A 7,801-nucleotide genomic window follows, 5' to 3' on the forward strand; every position below is an offset into this window, starting at 1 on the left:
AACGTACAATGGCGGTATCACGCAAAAGCCGGATATTTTACATAGGAATTTAACAGTGTAAACCGTCACTCCACCTGCGTCAATTTGTGTTTGTTGAAGCTGGGGGAATTAAGGACCACCGAAATAGACATAAATATACAGTCTTGTTCGGTTTATTTTCCTTTAAACTCGTGAGAAGGATGTTTTACGTTCTCACTCCAAACATTGGGCCCAGATGATCAGCAAATGATAGGTAATCAAAAAATATAACTATGGATATGAAGGGACATTTGGAACAACTTTTTGTAGCTTTTAATAAATGTGGCGTGAATTTACACTCAAAATATATTAGGGTACTATGGATAATAAGGGACTTTTTGTATAACTTTGAGTAAATTTTCAGTCGTTCGGAAGGGACAATAAACCGAGACCCGTGTGCCACAGGCTGTGTATGTAAAAGATCCCTCAACAGTTGGAAAACTGTTAACAAAAGACCAATGCCATTGTTCGGGCAAAATTTCCATTAACCGTAACATTAGGGAAGACTGCTGTGAGTCTGTACCAGTCATTTCTGTTGAATAGTTACTTGTTACCTTTCAACCACCCATCTACAATGATGTTGTCCACCGTCCTTAGCACAATAGGTGCAGAATTGTAGGAAGTATAACTCCATTTCATTTCCAATTATGCGCCAATGTTACGCCAAACGATCCCAATATTACAGTCACTTCTTCCATATTGCAATGTTTGACTTTGTTTAATTTATGCCTTTCGAGTTTAGAATTTTTAACATCATTTGTGAACGGCGAGTTTCAGGCATATGTGGCACTACAGGTTTTTGTAAGGTTTATTATGATATGTGCACGTGCGCGCTTGAAACATATGTCCATCCGTTCAGAATCAAACATAACTTTACGAATGGTTTTATACGAAGGTTTTCAACCATATTACTAGAAAATGGTTTGGAATTAATTTGAGCTGACAGTTTTCATCTTTGAGGCATTTCAGAAAAAAAATATATTATCATAGGTCGTTGTTCGAATCGGATGAGAGAACGAAATGAAATGAAATGGAATTTTAAGTCCTATTTTTCTGCACCTGAACAGACTAAAAAGACGCAATGCAAAAACACTGGGGGATTTTATAAGGACAGCGGTATACTCGGTGCTCAGGATAGCAGCAGAGCCCTCAGCAGTTGTGAACCCCTGAATGATTTGGTCCAAATTAGCCGAAATTCCTCGATCAATCACGGGATTTTCGAATGTCCGGATCAGTCTATATTCATCCAAAGAGGTGACCACCACGAAGAATATCGACTATAAAAGGCAGCCGTAGATACATATAAATCGCTATATTTAGCACCAAAAACCAATAATCTGTGGAATACCAACGCAATGTTGACGTCAGCAAACCCATTAACATGGAATTTCTTTTCTATTTTTGAAGTAGGTCAGTATGGCTCTAGAGGTCGCCCCAATGACGTAAATCACTACGTCAGAATTATTGATCTGCTGACGTCATCACCTGGCCTCGTGCCCTTTTCAATCAATACATCACAATCATGCTTAGTGCTTGTGTTATAATCCATTGAAAAAAATTGATAGCTTGTCTGAGGATTCCCAATGACGTCAAAGGGAACCTCCTGCCGTGCAAATTAAACCTAAAACATTTATGTAAGCTCGGTAACGGCCTGAAAATGGCATTGTTCGCGTAAATCCCGCCATCACGCACACAGACAATGAAGAACAATACCTATGTACGTCATAAATTCATTAACACGGGGATTTCTTATGTTGGGTAATGCTTCATGACGTCATATACTTGAGGATTTCTTCCAAAATTGGCAATTTTCAAAATTGAAAAGGAAGTCACCTTAACAGAAAAACCCGCCCGAATTAGCCATGATGTCACCGAGTTTGAAACTGGAGAGAAAAAGAATGTAATTGTAATGAAACTCGTTCAGGGGTGTCACCATATTGTTGAGCCATCCACAACTTTCCTTTGACGTGAAAAATATCGATTGCTTGTGGGCTTTTCCAGCTACATCCTATACGTATCCAATGAACTATTTTAAGATCTCCTGTTTTGAAGCAAACATTATAAAATTTGTCACGGTGATTGCTAACTTGTTTCTGTGGATTCAATTCACTCAAAGATTGGACGGACATCATTCTGAATTACTTCTTTTTTATTACAAACCATAAATCCTTAGTACACTATTTCTATGAAGTTTGTTTCATAACTTGGTGAAAAGTAGGATGTAAAACTCCATTCATTTCATTTCATTTTTGTTTGTTTCATAACTTAAAATTTCAGACCCAAAATTTTTCCATGCTATAAATAATACATAATTTTAGATATGTGTATACTTTTGTATAATTCTTATAATGAATACAAAGAAGGACTAAGTTTTATATTCTGAAAGTCTTATTCGTAGAATCAAACCAACTAATTCTTCCTTGAAAAATCAAATTTTACATCTGACTAAATCAGATTTCCCTGCTGCACGCTACGTGACGTTGCCCACTTCATTTGCTCAACCAGGTGCAGAAAGATAGGACTCAAAACTCCATTTCATTTCTGACTGATGAGGGATTTGCCACAACAGAAATTACACTAAAAGAAAATCAATAAAGACCCAGGAATTCCGTGTCAGTAAAGAAATTCTTGGCGTAGGAGGAAATCCCCACAACATCCGGAATCCCGAGATTTTCTGTTTTTCAAAAATCGATCCTGCTTATCTGCCATCTTGAATACCGCGTGCTTGTATTGATTGATCAGCAGACGACAATCTGGTAGCTCTTCAACTAAAGGGAGATAACTTCGCAAATGATAAATGTTCATCAAAATTATTATTTCTGTGTGTAATCAAATCGAAACAATTCTTTGAATTACGAATAGTTGGCATGAATGGTATTTGCGACAGTGACGTCAGTCTTTTCTTATATTCATCGTAGGAAGCTAAATTGGAATGGTGCACAAAAAAGCCATAAAAATACCTTGTTACCTTCAAGAAAGCGTGCTTCCTGTCAGAAAATTCAAAGTGTTTTTAACAATGACACTGAAAATCGAAAGGAAATTACGCCAGACTTAAAAATCTCTGTTTTTTATAGCAGAAACCTAAATATTGACTTCTGTTCAATGTTTTACAATAAAACCAGATGGTCTGTTATCTTTTAAATTTCATACAATAACAACAGAAGGAGTAGATATATTCAATAAGAATGGGTTAATTACTTAATTTAAATACAGATATCTATAAATCTGTCTCATATTCTGACCAGGGTTAAAAATAATTAAAACTCCAAATGTCAATTTGATAACATTTCGTGTATTTTGATCAAATTCCATTAATTTTAAACCAAATGGCGACTACTGTTTTAAACAAATGATTTAAATGTATTTAACATGATAAGAAACTGTACTGTGTTCTTCTGTCGATTTGCATTGATCATTGTTTAAAGGTCCAAGTACAACCAAATTTGGGCAAAAACAAGTAATGAGTAAAACACATGATACGATTCCAAACCATTAAAGGATCTTTCAACGAATGCTGTTTTTGTGATTTGTACATTTGTGTACAGTGTAAATTATGTGTTCTAGTACATCGCTGTATGTAATTTGAACAATTGTACAGGTATATCATTTTAACTCATGTCCTTATTTGTGTTAAATTCCTCTTTATGTACAGTTTCTGATGCAATGCAGTGTGTAACTTGTCCACTTGTATAAATGTACATTATGTCTTGTTGTAATGTGTCAATACATGTATATATTGTGTACGTGTTCTCGTATCATGTGTGTAATTTGTCCACTTGTATAAATGTATATTTGTATTGTTATAATGTGCAACATTCCATGTACATATATAGTGTACGTGTTCTCTTGTAATGCTGTGTGTAGTTTATCCACTTGTATACATGTATATGTGTCTTGTTGTAATGTTATTTGTCAACTCAAGTACTAAATAACGAATTCTTTTTTGTATTTCTTCTTTTGCAATGCTGAATGTTGTATATAATGTACATTTATTTGTTCCTATGTGCACATATAATTTGTCAACACGTGTTCATAATTATATAACGTAACTTATTCCTTTCTATAATTGTTCTAGTGAACTTACTTACTCATTTGTATGTAATTTGATCATTTGGACAACTTAAATTGTGTATATTATTCTTCATTTTGTCACAATATGCCCTGGTGTAATGTGATTTTTTATATTCTGTGTTCAGTTTTGTGAAATGTGGTAATTTGTAAATTTGTGACGACACATGCATGTGCTGGGTCAATGTGTACACATGTAATCAGGTGTTATATTATATTTGCTGAGTGTGAAATATTTTGTGTATACTCTACTGTACCTTTCAGTAATTAAGGAAACGTTGCATTAGGCATTTGATAGAACTTAATTTCATCTCAAATTCGAATACCAGTTGCAAAGTTAGCTGAACTCAGCCAATTTGATTCGATTATTCGATTGCGTCACTGGTGATACTCTTGAGACCATAATATAATATATATAATTATATAAAATGATATATAATATAACTTTATAAAAAGATAATGCAATAAGCTTACCTTGTATAAAAAGATAATTCCCATAACTATCCATTATCACATAAGAGGCAGAGAAATTGAATCATAATTATCATTGTGTCAGGAGAAGTGTCACAAACAGTCACACTTTGTCATGATATTCCAATCTTGGCACTGATAATCACTTCCAGAACTTTTTGATATTCCTGACATTCTGCAATATAAAATTTTAATAGGGTAATCCATTATTTTTGAGAGCACGGTTTTAGTACATTTATGATATGCATCACATAGGCCTAGGTATTGTATATCCTTAACTCATGTCATTTTCAATGAATGGTAGCACTCGGACATCAAATGTGAAGATCTGATCCCCAAATTGACAAATAGGTTGACTTGTGGATATTTTGTATATATAGTCTTTGCTTCTTGCGTAAAAGGGTAAAATTATATTAGGGTTCGCGCCATGTTTTTAGTTATACGTCACCGCTGACGCCAGAGTCGCTATGGAAGTCTTTCCAAAAATCAATCGCGTGACGTTTGTTTATTGATTTGCCAGTCTAAATATGGAAACAATGGCCTTAAGATATCTTATTATCTGGGCGACCACGATCAATTTAGAACATTCGTATCGATTTTTGCCTTCGCCGTCTATTTTCGTCTTCGAAATGAATGAAATTGCTATATAAATAACTATGAGAATCCGCTTACTCGTCAGATATAATTCTCCGCGCTTGCTGCAGCTATATATGGAGTCGTTGAACAGTTTGTATCCAGAACACAGAAAATGGAGTTCTGGTTCTGTCCATTGGATTAGACCGGAGTGTGTGTGTATTGGAATAGACTAAGATGCAATGTGTTTGTATTGGAATAAACCATGGGACAATGTGCTTACTGGAGTAGATCAAGGGGCAATGTTTTTGTATTGGAATAGACCAAGGGGCAACGGGTGTGTATTGGAATAGAACAAGGAACAATTGGCAATATGCTTACTGGAATAGACCAAGGGGAAATGTGCTTACTGGAATAGACCAAGGGGAAATGTGCTTACTGGAATAGACCAACGGGAAATGTGCTTACTGGAATAGACCAACGGGAAATGTGCTTACTGGAATAGACCAACGGGAAATGTGTTTCTATTAGACCACGGGGGCAATGTGTGTGTATTGGAATAGACTAAGAGGAAAATTGTTTTTATTAGAATAGATTAAGGGGCACCGTTTTTGTATTGGGAAATGTGTTTGTATTGGAATAAACCAAGGCGTAGTATGGTTGAATTGGAATAGACCTAGCGGCAATGTTTGTATTGGAATAGACTAAGGGGAAGTGTGTTTTTATTGGAATAGACAAGGGGAAATATATTTGTATTGGAATATACCGAGGGGTAATATATGTGCATTGGATTAGACCAAGGGACAATATGCTTGTATGGGAATATACTAAAGGGGCAACATGTGTGTTTTGGTTTAGACCAAGGGGCTGTGTGTGATTGCCTTAGACCAATGGACATTGTGTATGTATTGGGTTTGTCCGAGGGGCAATATGTGTATCGGGTATAGTGTGATTTTCGTTCATTTGTAAGCTATTTCAAAAACCCAGAAAAGAGTAGAGCTTTTTAAAATCATTGATAATAAAATCAAAAATTCTTTGTTTTGTTTTATTTGTTTTTTTTTTTTTTTTTTTTTTTTGTTTTGTTTTTTTTTTAGTTCGAATCGGACTGTTCCGGTATAACTTGAGATAATATCCTTGAAATTTCAACCTGATTTCTCTGTCAGTGCTGCAGGTCGGAGAGGCGAAAGTGTCTAGTCATTTGAATGATACAATAGATCTAAAGACTAAATGGATAAAACACACTTCAATAAAACAAAAATTAATATATTTTATTATTATTCGGAGATAGAACTTCATCATAAAGAAACACAAAATATATGGAATATGCTATTTCTAAAATTTAACTCAACGTTTCACATGCTCATACAGGCAGCGTTATCAAGTAACTTAGTCATATTCCTGTTTTTTATGAAGCTGTGACACAGCCCCTGAGGTCTGAGGAACAGTTACCTTATATATATATATACCCAGAGAACAAATATTCTAAAAGATAACATTCATAACTTTTAACAAAGACGTTTCTAAATTACAACTCATATACAACAGTAAGTTAAAATACATTCTAATTAGAATAAGATTACAGTTTCTTGTCTTTTTTCTGATAAGTTTCGTCTGTATAGTAATCAAACATGTTTTCTACCATAGCCCTGTTCTAATAAAGGGACATTGAAAATCATCAAAAGAGCGAGACTTTTAGAAACCTTGCTAGATTACAATGTAGACGAAAAGAATAGGGAAAAACGAAAAGAATTGAAAATTTAATCTAATAGTAATCAGATTTGTCAAAATACAGAAGTAAGGAATCAACACATATAAATTGCAATTTCAAACCGACAATTTTTGGGAGTAAAAATTGGTATTCTGAACCACAAATATGCACAAATCATACTCAATTTAATCCTTCTTCAGTCCATTGTTACTTAAGACCCAATTACACTGAGCTGAAGAGGAGCTTACACAATTATAGCTGCTTCTACGCTATTTAAGGTACATGTGGGTCTCTCAAGTTTAAAATCCTATAATGAAGTAGAGTAGTTATCATAATGATAATAAGAACCTTTGTCAGGTATAACAAAGTACAAAAAAATCTTATTTCCAGTAGGTCCCTTCATGACAACTATATACAGAGAAGTATTGATAATTTATTTTACACCATAGTAGGCTAATTTGGCCATGTTAACAACATGAATCTCTTATGTTACATATATATATGTTATATATACCAGGACCATGGGTAATGGAGAGGAGGGGGTGGAGCTAATTTTAATCCCTAAAAAATGACAATCACTGTTCTAAAATATTTGTTAACCCTTTTACCGTGTCAAAGGTAGATTGCTTAGTCTGGGTAGTCAACAGGAATGGGGCTCTTCAGGCAAGCCGAGTCAGCTTACTGCTCTTATCGATCATTTGGAATTTTAGATTGTAACATTGTGGTTAAGTAGGCTAATGTTACGAAAGCACAGGCACAGGAATGCAGGGTGAACCTCTATTGAGAGAATATTGTTTGTGCAGTTAGTGTGAATAATATAATATAATTTCAATATATGAAATGAAAATCCATATTGTTCAGTATCTGAAGATATAAGAAGAATAATGGTTTCAACTGGAACATTGATATCTATAGAAATGGTAATAAACATTTTTTTCTGCTAAAAAATGCTCCTTTAAGTGA

Source organism: Lottia gigantea (assembly GCF_000327385.1).
Source record: "Lottia gigantea unplaced genomic scaffold LOTGIsca_107, whole genome shotgun sequence".
Classification (NCBI taxonomy): Eukaryota; Metazoa; Mollusca; class Gastropoda; family Lottiidae; genus Lottia; species Lottia gigantea.